The sequence below is a fragment of the Bos taurus genome, chromosome X, assembly GCF_002263795.3.
Source record: "Bos taurus isolate L1 Dominette 01449 registration number 42190680 breed Hereford chromosome X, ARS-UCD2.0, whole genome shotgun sequence".
In the NCBI taxonomy this organism is placed as follows: Eukaryota; Metazoa; Chordata; class Mammalia; order Artiodactyla; family Bovidae; genus Bos; species Bos taurus.
Window position 1 is genome coordinate 35,284,516 of NC_037357.1, and position 15,030 is coordinate 35,299,545.

Here is a 15,030-nt window from a genome sequence, read left to right on the forward strand (position 1 = left end):
GGGCTTTTCCAGGGCACAACCTTGGACATCATGATGTCTACCACTGGGGCTCAGGGTCTGTCCCCCTTCTTCCTAATCTCTTCCTGGCCCACTCCTCATAGAGGCCCCCCAAAGTGTTCCACAGAACACAGTTTGAAAACCAGTGACCTAGATCTCAGATTTCAGTGTGCATTCAGATCCCTCAGTGATCTTGTCAAATGTGGCTTATGATTCACATGTTCTGAGGTGGACCTGAGATTCTGTGCTTCTGATCAGATCCCAATTGATGCCTAAGTGTCTGGTCCAGGGATAGCATTTTGAAAAGCAAGGGTCTGATCACAGACTGCCTTTGACCTTTCACATCCTTTGATTTGGAGTTCTTACTGTTATTCTGATTGTGTCTTAAAAAAAAAATCTGTTGCAGGAATGTTTCTATTAAGGGCAAGATCCTCAACTATACAGATGTGAAAATTGACCTGGGATAGGAAAGAGACAGAAAGTATTTGTTTCTCAACTGTGAGTGTCTGTATATTGTCACCCTGTTTATTTAACTTATATGCAGAGTACATCATGAGAAACGCTGGACTGGAAGAAACACAAGCTGGAATCAAGATTGCCGGGAGAAATATCAATAACCTCAGATATGCAGATGACACCACCCTTATGGCAGAAAGTGAAGAGGAACTCAAAAGCCTCTTGATGAAAGTGAAAGAGGAGAGTGAAAAAGTTGGCTTAAAGCTCAACATTCAGAAAACGAAGATCATGGCATCTGGTCCCACCACTTCATGGGAAATAGATGGGGAAACAGTGGAAACAGTGTCAGACTTTATTTTTCTGGGCTCCAAAATCACTGCAGATGGTGACTGCAGCCATGAAATTAAAAGATGCTTACTCCTTGGAAGGAAAGTTATGACCAACCTAGACAGCATATTCAAAAACAGAGCCATTACTTTGCCAACAAAAGTTCGTCTAGTCAAGGCTATGGTTTTTCCAGTGGTCATGTATGGATGTGAGAGTTGGACTGTGAAGAAGGCTGAGCGCTGAAGAATTGATGCTTTTGAACTGTGGTGTTGGAGAAGACTCTTGAGAGCCCCTTGGACTGCAAGGAGGTCCAGCCAGTCCATTCCAAAGGAGATCAGCCCTGGGATTTCTTTGGAAGGAATGATGCTAAAGCTGAAACTCCAATACTTTGGCCAGCTCATGCGAAGAGTTGACTCATTGGAAAAGACTCTGATGCTGGGAGGGATTGAGGGCAGGAGGAGAAGGGGACGACAGAGGATGAGATGGCTGGATGGCATCTCTGACTCGATGGACATGAGTCTGAGTGAACTCCGGGAGTTGGTGATGGACAGGGAGGCCTGACGTGCTGCGATTCATGGGGTCGCAAAGAGTCGGACACGACTGAGTGACTTATCTGATCTGATCTGATCTGTGAGTGTCTGAAATATCTGTAAAATATTTTCTGAAGAACACAGTTTGGGTTAAGAAGCTGTTTCACTTTGTTAAGAAGAGTTGCACTTTGGTTTGGTTGTAGTCTGGATCATAGCAAAAGTGTTAGTTGATGAGTCGTGTCCACTCTCTGCAACCCCATGGAGTGCAATCTGCCAGGCTTCTCTGTCCATGGAATTTCCCAGGCAAGAATACTGGAGTGGGTAGCCATTCCTTTCTCCAGGGGATCTTCCTGACCCAGGGACAGAACCTGGGTCTTCTGCATTGCAGGCAGATTCTTTACCATCTGAGCCACAAGGTAAGCTAATGGACACTTCTAAGGGAATTTCTGACAGAAACAAGTGACTTGCTTTCAGACTCTGGCTGAGGCCTGTCTCCACACTGTATGTCTAAGTGAAGGTTCAGAATTGTGGATAGCTGTTGGTGTGTCTGGCATCTGCTTTCTTGATAATCTTAATGATGTGGCATCTAGAAAGATACCTTCATGTAAGTGGCCTTCATTCTTTCTGTCCATTGCTTAGTTGAGTGCTCCAGGTTCAGAGTTGGTAGAGTGTTCTGTCTTCTGCACTCTGTTGGGACTCCTCTGGTGTGTATCCAGAAGACCGGCTGCTTTGACAGACCATCATGCTTAGCTTGTCAATCTTTGTTTCAATTCAGTAACTTCATGGCTAAGGTGGAGAACTCACTTTAGCAAGGAGACAAAAGCCCAGTTGCTAGAGTAGCCAGTGTGTTGAAATGTCAGGTATCCTTTGTGGAATATGGCAGGAGAACAGTGTGTGCTCAGTGGCTTTGCCTGAGCCCTTGATTAAGAAGGATGACCACTTTCCCATGAGGGTGGAGGTGGCATGTGCACCATCTGAGGAAGCAAGGTGAGACTGAACACCAGGGAGGCTGGATCTAAACACAGAGGTGTTCTTTTGGTGGTCAGTCAGTGAAGAGAACAGTCTAGGGGATGTGTGTTCCCAGGACTTGTCAATGGGCTTCTTTAGCATCAGGCACCTGGGAAGCCCAGACGGAGTGTGCCCAACCACCCCCTCCTCCAGACGCTGACAGTATGGCGACTGGTCCATCAATAGCTCTGTCAGTGGCCACCGGTCACCTTCTTTCCTTCATTAATCCCCTCATTGTCTGGTGTGTGAGCACCTCCTTGGTGCCTGGCATTGGGTCTACAAGGGTGGAGAATATGGGGAACTTTTTGACAAGCCCCAGACAGGCAGACCACACAAGGGGCCTTAAGAAAGGCTCAACTCCTAGAATCTGGAATCTCTGAGGAGGGATGCCAGGGATGGTGGCATGGGGGCCATGGAGCTCAGTGTGTGTCTATGGTACCAATCTAGAGTGCTTTGCCTTCCAATGACATCCCCAGAGAGTTTGGGTCACCTCAGGTACATGTGGAGGGCCTGTGCCTGAACCTTCCTTGTACGCCTTCAATGAAGCATGAGAGTCTCTTTTCCCAGCCACCCCTCTCCCACTTAGTTCCCCCTGGCTTAAAATCTTCAGTTAGGAGTAGAGGAGTCTCAGATAGAATCCTTAAGAAGTTTCTGGAAGAATATCCTGCTTGCCCAGTGCTTCTTGAGCTCTCTTAAACCCAGAGCCCTTGGTGGCATGACACAGGCAGATTTCTAATCCCTCTCAAGCCCCTGCCACCCAGGCCACCCTAGTAGCATAACCATAAATCCTAAAACACAGGTTTCCCGGAACCGACCCCTGACTCCCACAACTTCGTGTTTGAGTGCCTGTAACTCTCTGGCATCATCTTGCCTGTCTGTCAAATGAGGTCAATGAAAACAGTTCTGGGCCCAGGATCAGCCTTTGCCCTCCATGCTTCTTGGGGCTCTGACCCCCACTGCAGGCCTTCCTCCCTTTCTTGCAGCAGCACTTCCCCCTGCCTCCTCAATGGTCATGGCTGTGCCTCCACTCCCACAGCCTGACTCTCCAGGTACCCAGCACTCCACACTGCTGCTCACAGAAGATCCCTCCCTGCTCACTTCCTGTGTCCTCCTGAAGCCTCCGAGGCTGACTTCAGGACCATTCCTTCCTCCCCACAACCTTCCAGAACCCTCTCTACAGTATTCTTTTTGTGAAAGTTTACCTTGGGTGGTTTCTGTGTGTGTGTGTGTGTGTGCATGCATGCACGTGTGTCCATGAACTTTTACCCCAGCTACACCACAAACCCTCTGAGGATAAAGACCCCATTCAGTTTACCTTGGTACTTTCTCCAGAGCTGCCTCTGCAGAGCAGGCACTTACTAGGTGCTGGCTGTTGGCTTCGAGTCACTTAACACTCATCAACTCTGCTGTACCACTGTGGATTCGGCAGGTGATGAGATGGGCCCTGCCCAGGCATCAGTGCGTGTGAGGCAGGTAAGCAAGGCAAGTATGTCAGTAATCTCATTGGATGCAGGACCACTCTCTGTAGAAACATCTGAAGTTCTAGGATGCCTCTCCCTGTGAGAAGAGGGAGGCGGGCTCTGAGTGGCACACTGCAGAGTGGGTGGGGTGTGGATGGTAGCGAGATAGGAGTCCACCCCCAAGGGACCAGTCCTGACTCTAGCACTTGTGACCTGCTCCCTGTCCCCATAGATGGTGGGGCCTGGAACATGGGACATAGGAGGTCCTTTCAAGCTCAGCACACATTAGTTTCTATGACTGTACCACCCGGGAATTCAGTGTTGACAGACTCAGAGGGTTGTCTTTGGTTTCTGCCTTACTTGACTCGATGCTGTGCTGGCCTGGCATGGTTCTTCTCTGATGCTGGTTCAAAAAACCCGCCTCCCCTGAACTGCTTCCTCTTCCTACCACTCAGTGTTGATCCAACGTCATGCCAGGTTTCTCACCTCAGCCATGGAAGAAAAACAGCTCCATACATTGGGTCCTTGTGTGTTGTCCCAGCTCAGGCTGTCTTTCCATTCCTTAGGTCACATGCTAGTCACTCACTCCCAGGTACTTTTTATTTTTTTATTTTTTGAGCCCTCAGTAAATGTAGATGTCTTTTCAATTTTTACTTATTTCTTTTGGCCCTTCTGTGAGACATGTGGAAACTTAGTTCCCTGGCCAGAAATTGAACCCATGTCCACTGCAGTGGAAGCGAGGAGTCTTAACCACTAGACCACCAGAGAAGACCCACACTCCCACTTACTTTTGCATTCTGGTTATCTGGAATTTGTCCTGATTGCCTTATCCTTTCTTCTGGTTAGGTACCTTCCTGCCTTCTGCCTTGTTATCTGAGTCCCAAGGGTTTTCTCAGTGTTTTGTTTCCCTTCTGCAAGTCTCTGGATAAGACAGAGATGAACAGCAAAGCTAATGAAGTTTAAGTTTAAGCTTCAGAGTCATTGGCATTCCCAGGTCTGGAAGCGGCCCTAGCATTATGGTATATGCCAGTCGTCTGGTTTGTAAAATCATCGAAAGGTGGTTTAGCCACAGTTGGCTCAGGGCATCTCTGTGTCCATTCTGGTGCCTCCATCCCTCTTGCTCTTGTATTGGGTGGCTATACAGTGACCATGGGCATATTGGGAATCTGGCTAAGGGGAGATTAAATCAGGATAAGGTAGTTTGGATTTGGGGAAACATATTTTAGGGGCTCCCAACCAATTCTATATGCATTCAAGTTATTCCTAGCCATCCTGTATTGCAATAGCTTCCAGGAATACTCAAATTTACCATGCCTCTGCGTGGTATGAAGACAAGAGGTGAGAGGCTGAAGTGAACATAGTGCTGTGTTCACCCAGTGAAGAGGGTGACCCTTTGTCACCCAGCAGGTGAACAGAAGTTCAGTCGGATGATGGTGTTTGGGGGCAGCCAGTGTGTGCGAAAATGGCGCCCTTGCCTGTGGTTGGGGGAGTGGACACAGGGGAGCCTTTGCAGAACGCTGTTTGCTGGTGTGTGTCAGCACTTCGAGTGTGTGCCCTGTGCCCCAGGCCTCCTCCTGCATGGTTCTTCAGTCAGTGAGTTCTGGTCACGTTGAGTGGCTGTATTGGCAGAATGAGTTTTCCTTTCCTTTCCTTTCCATCAGGAGTGAAGCCTCAGTAACTTGTGGGACCCCCGACACTGGGAGGTGTAAACAGACACCATATAAGGGTATAAACAGACGCATGAAGATGTGAAGACGTGGAGGAGAGTGCCCAGGTGCTGGGAATGGAGAAGTCATCCCCCCACACCCCCTTGCCCCTGCGGAGAGATGTCCAGACAGGGCTGACCCTCTGTCTTCATTTTCCAGCAGTTGTGTCAGGGCCCCACAGGCTGGGTGACTCAACCTATGAACCGTGTTGGTTCAGGAGCCCGGTAGCTGAGGTCAAGGTGTCAGCTGACGTTGCCTCTCGTGAGGGCTGTGGGGAGAGTCTGTCCCATCTCTTCCCCCTCACTTTCAGGGCGTTGCTGGCCATGGTGGGCATGCCTGGGCTTGGAGAGAGCTCTGTCTTCCTCTTCACCTGAGTTCTCCTATGTCCCTGTCTGTCTCTAACTGTGTCCTTTGTATGGGGACAGCCATCCTGTTAGAGGAGGGTCCATCCTAATGAGCTCACTTGACCTCCATCAGCTCTGTGAAGACCCTTCCATTGACTGTAAGGTTACTTAGGATTGAGTCTCCAGCACCTGAATCCGAGGGGATGTGATGTGCCTCCTCACACCCTACAAAGGCTCTGAGGTAGGAACAGACTGGAATGTTCCAAGGATGGAAGGATGGCCGTCATGGCTACTGGAGGTGAATCCACGGGCAAGGAGAGCAGGCCTCCAGGGTAGGAGTGAGATAACATGGAGCCTTGTGCGCCTGTGAGAACCATGGCTTTACTGTGCTCGGGGAAGGGAAGGCCCGAGAAGCTCTGTGCTGGGCACCTCTGGGACCGTGTCCCTGTCCTCACAGCCATGTGGAAACGGAGGCTCCCTGCGAGGTGCTGAGACCCTGCTGAGGTTCAGGCCCGTGGTTCTGCTCCTCCACCTCCAACCCCCTCCAGTGAACAGGGACCCCCCTCTAGGTACAAGGAAAGAAGTGAGGATGGGGTGGTTGTGGTCAGGTTCCCTGCAGTCATGGGCTATCTCTCTATGCCTCGGCGCCTCCTTGGCAATTGAACGAGGTGACAATAACTTAGCGGGTTATTTGAGGTTTGAATTCTGGGATCCCGGCATGGTGCTGTCCCAGACCCTGGTGAAGACAGGAGCATGCCCATCCTAGAGTTTCCTGCTCTCCTTTGTTCTTTCTCTAGGCTCTGGGCAGAGGCGGGGCATCTGCTGACAGTGGAGGCCATGGTGTGGGAAGGGCTGGGAGGAAGGGGGCTCCCAACGGCGTGGAGAAGACACCTGGCAGGGCCGTGTGAGGTCTAGGGCAGCCCCAGGGCTGAGGCCAGATTGGTTAGCATGGATCTGCCCTCAGCAGCCCAGGGCTAAGACTGGGGATCTGCAGAGCATGGGCAGGGAAGACGCCTGGGAGTTGAGGGGTGGAGTGGGGGCCAGGGGTGGCGAAAGCCAAGCCCAGGACTGTGCCTGTGTGTGCTTGGAGAGGACCAGAACCTGGCCACTGCACTGTGAAGCCAGGGGACCCACTCTCCCTCCTCAGTGCGCCCCGGGTTTCAGTGCCCTCTGTCTTGCATCTCACCTCCTGCCTCCTGCTGTCCTGCCCTCCTTGCTGACCTCCCCACAAACTCCATGTGATGGACGGGTCCTCTGGGTCACCACCCCCCTGTCAGTGGACTGCATGGAGACAGATGGAAAGAGCCAGGCCTCTGTGACCACCCATCATTCTGTGTCAGCAGGCTTGGAAGATGCTCAGGCATTTTGTGCTGAGCTCTGGCACAGGACTGTGAGCTTGGAGGCCTTTGTGTCAGGCTCCTGATCTTTGTGGTTCTGTGTTTCTGCAGCCACATGAGGCCCAAGGAGCCCTGGGAGATGAAGTTAGGCTGTCTGTCCTTACCACAGCCTTACACGGGTTTCGTCTTAAATGGTGTCAAGACCCTGGAGATGCTGTGGCTGCCAGTGATATGCGGACCTGGCACTGTACCCTAGCTGTCCACATCAGGCACTGGAACTGGGAGGACGTGGCCTGATAGGAGCTGCTGGAGCAGAGGCTGCAGTTGAGCCCCACCCAGATCCAGGTTTGGCTGCAGGATGGGGAAAATTTCGGCCATGGAATGATCTCGTGCAAATGACGTCCTGCCCCGTGTTGCCTGCATGGCCCCTCGTGCTGCCCTGGAATTTATCTGGGTTGTGCTCCTTTGTTTTCTGTTGAACCAGTTGCTGCAGGGGTTGGAGGGGGGGTGATGCTGAGGTTTCTTCAGAGGGACAGTGAGGGTCCCTGGGCTGGGAGATTGTGGCCCAAGGTGCCTGACCATCACTCTGGGCCTCAGTCTCCATTTGTGCTCTGAGAGGCAGAGGCGGGTCCAGGCCTGCACGTGGCACTTGTCTCTGTGTGTGTACGTATGTGTGTGTGCCTGGCAGAGACCATGAGAGGCAGGAAAGCATCCAACCTGGGTTCCCCATCCCCACTGCCTGCAGCCGGGCCTGAGCAAGTCCCCTGAGTCCCAGGGGTGAGGCCCCACAGCAGCACCTCACTGCTGGTGAATCACTTGTAGACCTAATGCCCACAGGCTCCCTGCTGGGGCCCTCTGCTCTGTCCCTGTGGCCTGCAGTGCAAAGACTTAGAGCTTCCCATGGCCTGTGGGTTCCTCAAGCACCAGCCCTCTCCCTTTCATTTTGCTCCCTCCCTCGATTGGTCTTGCCCCGAATTCTGCCACAAGGGTGGTATCATCTGCATATCTGAGGTTATTGATATTTCCCCTGGCAATCTTGATTTAAGCTCTTGCTTCATCCAGCCCAGTATTTCACATGATGTACACTCCACAGAAGTTAAATAAGCAGGGTGACAATATACAGCCTTGATATACTCCTTTCCCAATTTTGAACCAGTCTTGTTCAATGTTGAATTCTAACTGTTGCTTCTTGACCTGCATCCAGGTTTCTCAGGAAGCAAAGAAGGTGGTCAGGTAGTCCCATCTCTTTAAGAATTTTCCACAGTTGTTGTGATCCACACAGTCAAAGGCTTTATAACATGGTCTGTGAAGCAGAAGTAAATGTTTTTGTCTGGAATTCTCTTGCTTTTTCTATGATCCAGCAAGTGTTGGCCATTTGATCTCTGATTCCGGACTTTTCTGAATCCAGGTTGAACATATGGAAGTTCTCAGTTCACATACTGTTGAAGCCTAGCTTGAAGGATTCTGAGAATTTTGAGCATTACTTTGCTAGCCTGTGAGATGAGTGCAATTGTGCAGTAGTTTGAACATTCTTTGGCATTGCCCTTCTTTGGGATTGGAATGAAAACTGACCTTTTCCAGTCTTGTAGCCACTGCTGAGTTTTTCACATCTGCTGGCATATTGAGTGCAGCACTTTCAAAGCGTTATTTTTTAAGATTGAAATAACTCCGCTGGAATTCCGTCACCTCCACTAGCTTTGTTTGTAGTGATGCTTCCTAAGGCCCACTTCACTTCAAATTCCACGATGTCTGACTGTAGGTGAGTGATCACACCATCGTGATTATCTGGGTCATGAAGACCCTTTTTGTATAGTTCTTCTGTGTATTCTTGCCAACTCTTCTTAATCTCTTCTGCTTCTGTTAGGTCCTTGCCATTTCTGCATTTCAGGATTTAATACAATAGAGCTAAGATATACTGAAAGTCAAGGCTGATCTTACTGCAGGTGATCCTCACATCCTGAACTGAGATCCCAAGGAACTCATGAAATGTCTCTTCCAAATTAAAACAGCGGTTAACGTTCCACCTATTCATTTTTTGCCTGTAATGATTTGCTTGAGCATGGTTAAAACACTGCTTTCCTTCTTAACAGAAATTTTACAAATCTAAGTGATGAATATACTCATTACTCTCTGTCATAGGCTGAATTTTCTGCACCTCTCCAAATTCACATGCTGAGGCCCTAACTGCAGCATTTCAGAATGTGCTTCTGCTTGAAGATAGGGTCTTTAAAAGGTAATCAGGGATCAGATCAGATCAGATCAGTCACTCAGTCGTGTCCGACTCTTTGCGACCCCATAAACCGCAGCACGCCAGGCCTCCCTGTCCATCACCAACTCCTGGAGTTCACTGAGACTCACATCCATTGAGTCAGTGATGCCATCCAGCCATCTCATCCTCTGTCGTCCCCTTCTCCTCTTGCCCTCAATCGCTCCCAGCATCAGAGTCTTTTCCATTGAGTCAACTCTTCACATGAGGTGGCCAAAGTATTGGAGTTTCAGCTTTAGCATCATTCCTTCCAAAGAAATCCCAGGGCTGATCTCCTTTGGAATGGACTGGTTGGACCTCCTTGCAGTTCAAGGGACTCTCAAGAGTCTTCTCCAACATCACAGTTCAAAAGCATCAATTCTTCGGCGCTCAGCCTTCTTCACAGTCCGACTCTCACATCCATACATGACCACAGGAAAAACCATAGCCCTGACTAGATGGACTTTTGTTGGCAAAGTAATGTCTCTGCTTTTGAACATGCTATCTAGGTTGGTCATAACTTTCCTTCCAAGGAGTAAGCATCTTTTAATTTCATGGCTGCAGTCACCATCTGCAGTGATTTTGGAACCCAGAAAAATAAAGTCTGACACTGTTTCCACTGTTTCCCCATCTATTTCCCATGAAGTGGTGGGACTGGATGCCATGATCTTCATTTTCTGAATGTTGAGCTTTAAGCCAACTTTTCACTCTCCACTTTCACTTTCATCAAGAGGCTTTTGAGTTCCTCTTCACTTTCTGCCATAAGGGTGGTGTCATCTGCATATCTGAGGTTATTGATATTTCTCCTGGCAATCTTGATTCCAGCTTGTGTTTCTTCCAGTCCAGAGTTTCTCATGATGTACTCTGCATATAAGTTAAATAAACATGGTGACAATATACAGCCTTGACAAAGACCTTTTCCTATTTGTAACTAGTCTGTTGTTCCATGTCCAGTTCTAACTGTTCCTTCCTGACCTGCATACAAGTTTCTCAAGAGGCAGATCAGGTGGTCTGGTATTCCCATCTCTTTCAGAATTTCCCACAGTTTATTGTGATCCACACAGTCAAAGGCTTTGGCATAGTCAATAAAGCAGAAATAGATGTTTTTCTGGAACTCTCTTGCTTTTTCTATGATCCAGCGGATGTTGGCAATTTGATCTCTGGTTCCTCTGCCTTTTCTAAAACCAGCTTGAACTTCAGGAAGTTCACGGTTCACATATTGCTGAAGCCTGGCTTGGAGAATTTTGAGCATTACTTCACTAGCGTGTGAGATGAGTGCAATTGTGCAGTAGTTTGAGCATTCTTTGGCATTGCCTTTCTTTGGGATTGGAATGAAAACTGACCTTTTCCAGTCCTGTGGCCACTGCTGAGTTTTCCAAATTTGCTGGCATATTGAGTGCAGCACTTTCACAGCATCATCTTTCAGGATTTGGAATAGCTCAACTGGAATTCCGTCACCTCCACTAGCTTTGTTCATAGTGATGCTTTCTAAGGCCCCGTTGACTTCACATTCCACGATGTCTGGCTCTAGGTCAGTGATCACACCATCGTGATTATCTGGGTCGTGAAGATCTTTTTTGTACAGTTCTTCTGTGTATTCTTGCCATCTCTTCTTGATGTTTATATCTTTCCTTTTCTCCTTTGCTTTTCGCTTCTCTTCTTTTCACAGCTATTTGTAAGGCCTCCCCAGACAGCCATTTTGCTTTTTTGCATTTTTTTTCTATGGGAACGGTCTTGGTCCCTGTCTCCTGTACAATGTCATGAACCTCATTCCATAGTTCATCAGGCACTCTATCTATCAGATCTAGGCCCTTAAATCTATTTCTCACTTCCACTGTATAATCATAAGGGATTTGATTTAGGTCATACCTGAATGGTCTAATGGTTTTCCCTACTTTCTTCAAATTAAGTCTGAATTTGGCAATAAGGAGTTCATGGTCTGAGCCACAGTTAGCTCCTGGTCTTGTTTTTGCTGACTGTATAGAGCTTCTCCATCTTTGGCTGCAAAAAATATAATCAATCTGATTCGGTGTTGACCATCTGTTGATGTCCATGTATAGAGTCTTCTCTTGTGTTGTTGGAAGAGGGTATTTGTTATGAGGTCATATGAGTAGGCCCTAATTCATTCTGAATGTGGTTCTTATAAGAAGAGGAAGTTTGGAGACATAAAGTCACACAGGGTTAGGCATGCACTGAGAAGGTGCCATCTGAAGATTCAGGATGGAGACCACCATCTACAAGTCAAGGAGAGAGGCTTCAGGATAAACCTGACCTGCTGACACCTTAATCTTGGACTTCCAGCTTCAGAACTGTCAGAAAATGAATTTCTGGGGCTTTCCTGGTAGCTCAGTAGTACAAAACCTGCCTGCTAATGCAGAAGACAAAGGTTCGATCCCTGATCTAAGAAGATCCTACATGCCACGAAGCAACTACCCTCTGCACCACAACTGTTGAGCCTGTGTTGTAGAACCTGGGAGGCAAAACTGTTGTAAGTTGTGTGCCCTAGAACCAATACTCTGCAGCAAGAGAAGCCACCACAATGAGAAGCTTGTGCACCACAGCTAGAGAGTAACCGCTGCTCACCACAACTACAGAAAAGCCTGTGCAGCAACAAAGACCCAGAACAGTAAGAAAAAAATAAAATGAAATTATTTTTTAAAAAAGAAAATGAATTTCTCTTGTGCATGGTACCCAGTCTGTGACACATTGTTCTGGCAGCCCTGGCAATCTAATACCTGCTTCTTCTTTTGGACCTTTGCCTCTTCCTAGTTATGTAACTCCAGAAAATGGGGATCTGCTTGAAGGAAATGGGAGAAAAATATACTTTGGGAGAAACAACATGTTTGTCTAAAAACTTTGTCTCCTGGCCTAATGTTTGGGAGATTTTCTGAGGAAGACCTGTGTGGCAGATCCTGCCCATGTCCCCTCTGCCTCATGGCTATGGCACATACCAGCCAGACTCTAAACTGCCAGCATCTCGTCAGTGCTGTGGAGGTTATTTCCTCATGCCTGAAACCTACTTTGTCAGTGCTTCGGGCAGATTGAAAATGTCACTGAATTGATGCTTCATGACCCATAAGAACTGGAGTATAAATACCCCAGCTCCCTCATCCTCAAATATGATAACTCAGATAACTCTCCATAGGCTTGTGGACTTCTTCAGCAGGATTAAACTCCCTTAACTTTTTTTGAAATGCACCTTTTCTTGGCTCCCTTCCTATCTGTATGGAAACTCTCCATCCTTCCTCTGCAAAGCACATCTCCAAAGGAAACTACTTGCTCTAGAATCTTATTTTAGGGTGTCATTCTTGGGGAAACAAAACTAGGCCCACCTGCCTTTTAGCCACCTCTGTGTGGATGTGAAATGTCCATATTTCAAGATGCTGCTGTGGTTTCTAATTTAACAAGATGAGATACTGCATTGGGGCTTTTCTAGTGGCTCAATGGTAAAGAATCTGACTGCCAATGCAGGAGACTCGGGTTCAGTCCCTAGGTCAGGAAGATCACCTGGAAAATGTAATAGCAACCCACTCCATTATTCTTGCCTGGAGAATTCCATGGATAGAGGAGCCTGGTTGGCTACAGTCGATGGGGTTGCAAAAGAGTCAGACATGACTTAGTGACTAAACAACAACATTGCATCCAATTCTTTCTGTGGTAAGGTGGTGGTTCATCGACTGGTGAACCCTGGAGCCTCTCACTGCAGGAAAGGGTGTTCTAGAGTCCTGCCTTGTGGAAATGTCTTTGTATCAAATCAACTATGCTGCATATTTTTCTTCTATAAACACCAAAGCCCAATCTTTTCAGTACTTATTGGCTTTTTGGAAAAAACTTAAAAATGAAGGATAATTGCTTTATAGAATTTTGTGGTTTTCTGTCATACATCAACAAGAATCAGCCATAGGTACACCCATATCCCCTCACTCCCAGACCTCCCTCCCATCTCCTTCCTCATTTCATCCTTCAGTCTGCTGCAAAGCCCCTGTTTGAGTTCCCTGAGTCATACAGCAAATTCCCATTGGCTATCTGTTTTACATGTGGTATTGTAAATTTCTTTGTTACTCTCTCCATGCATCTCACCTTTTCCCTCCTCTCCTCCCACCATGTCATTATTGGTTTTGCTTAGCCTGCACTCTTGCATCACATCTCCATGATGGGTAGGTGTGTTTGCATCAGGGTGGAGCGGTTTTAATAAGTTGTCTTGTCCTGAGCTGCATGTTTCCTTATGGGGCTGTTCTAATACCTACTGTGAAGTTTTCATGATCCATGGGGTGCAGTTGGGGGGGTTGCTTCTGAATAGGAGTCCAAGTGACTATGAGTGAAACAGACTTCTGAGGAACAATGCAAGCTGCCCTGGGTGTGCAGTAAAGCTTCTGCTAAGCCCGCTGAGTCTAAGCCCGTTCTCATTACTTTTGAGCATGTCAGAGGTTGAGGTCTTCTCAGTGACTACTCAGAACAACGCTAAGGATGTTCTAAATTGACTAACTTTCAACCTTCTAGGCTCCCTTACCCCCCTGAAAATTGTTTACATCCAGGACCACAGTTCTGGAATGAGGAGCCCTGGGACAAGGCTGTGGATGAATATGTTAGCCAGGCCTCACCTGACCGTGCATGTAACCTCTGCAGCTTGTTTGCTGAGATGATCACTTGTCTTTGCCCCAACAGGAAAGGTTTTGTCACAGAAGCTATTTCTCTGCCACATCTTTTGTGAATCTTTTGCTATTAGCACATTAATCCTAAGAAGTATTGATGGCTTAAAGGATTTATGTGAGTCAGCCAGGAGTCTACCACCATCGAGTTTAATCCCTGCCTGAATCCTGTCTCATCTTCCGTTCCTATCTGGTAGGGTTTTCCTTCCAGATGCTCATCTCTTCTTTGCTTCTTCACACCTGAGGCCGGTGTCATCACCTCAACTGGGGGTCCCTGTGGTTACCTCCAAGTCTGCCTTGTTGATCTTAATTCTAGATATTCCTGGCAACTTTGCTTCCTGTTTCTCTGCTAATTATCCCCAAACATGCTTCCACTGCATCCATCCCCAACTAAGAAACATACCGTGCTCCCTATGGATTACCATGCACCTTCTAATGTTCTCTGCTGGACTTTTGAGGCCCTCCACAATCTAGCCTGTCCCACACAGCCCAGCATGCTCTCATTCTCCATTACTCAATGTGCTTTGCTTTTTCCTCTTATCATGAGCAAGTCAGGGCCATTTCCAGGGCCAGTGGATATAGTTGTCCAGCTTGTGTACTGCCCCTGGCCCTGGACGTCATGCAAATCTGGTCATTTTTACTTCCATGATCTTTTTTCCAAATTGCCTGTATGAATTCTTCTCATCCTTCAAAACATCCCTTAGCCACAATGTCTTCCTAACTGTGCCAAGCTTCAATAGTCTCCTCTTCCTTTGAAGTTCTACAAGTCTTAGAAGCTCTTCCCCTACCCTGCAATAAGAAAACGCCTCTGTTATGGAGGGCACATTGTTTTTGTTATTTAGTTTCTAAATTGTGTCCAGCTCTTTTGTGACTCCATGGACTGTAGCCCATCAGGCTCCTCTGTCCATGGAATTTCCCAGGCAAAAATACTGGAGTGGGCTGCCATTTCTTCTCTAGGAGATCTTCCTGAC

At 47.8% G+C, this 15,030-nt stretch overlaps 1 protein-coding gene across 2 annotated transcripts in view; it reads left to right on the forward strand.

The window, feature by feature from the left end:
* LOC112445007 (uncharacterized) overlaps positions 1 to 13,124 on the forward strand; it is a 22,225-nt gene extending 9,101 nt beyond the window's left edge. The window contains exon 5 of one of the 2 annotated variants that reach the window (XR_009493502.1): positions 542 to 13,124. The gene's annotated coding sequence lies outside the window, so the exon portion shown is untranslated. The remainder of the gene's footprint in view (positions 1 to 541) is intronic. The other variant, XR_009493497.1, reaches the window with a different exon arrangement.
* The last annotated feature ends 1,906 nt before the right edge of the window (positions 13,125 to 15,030 follow it).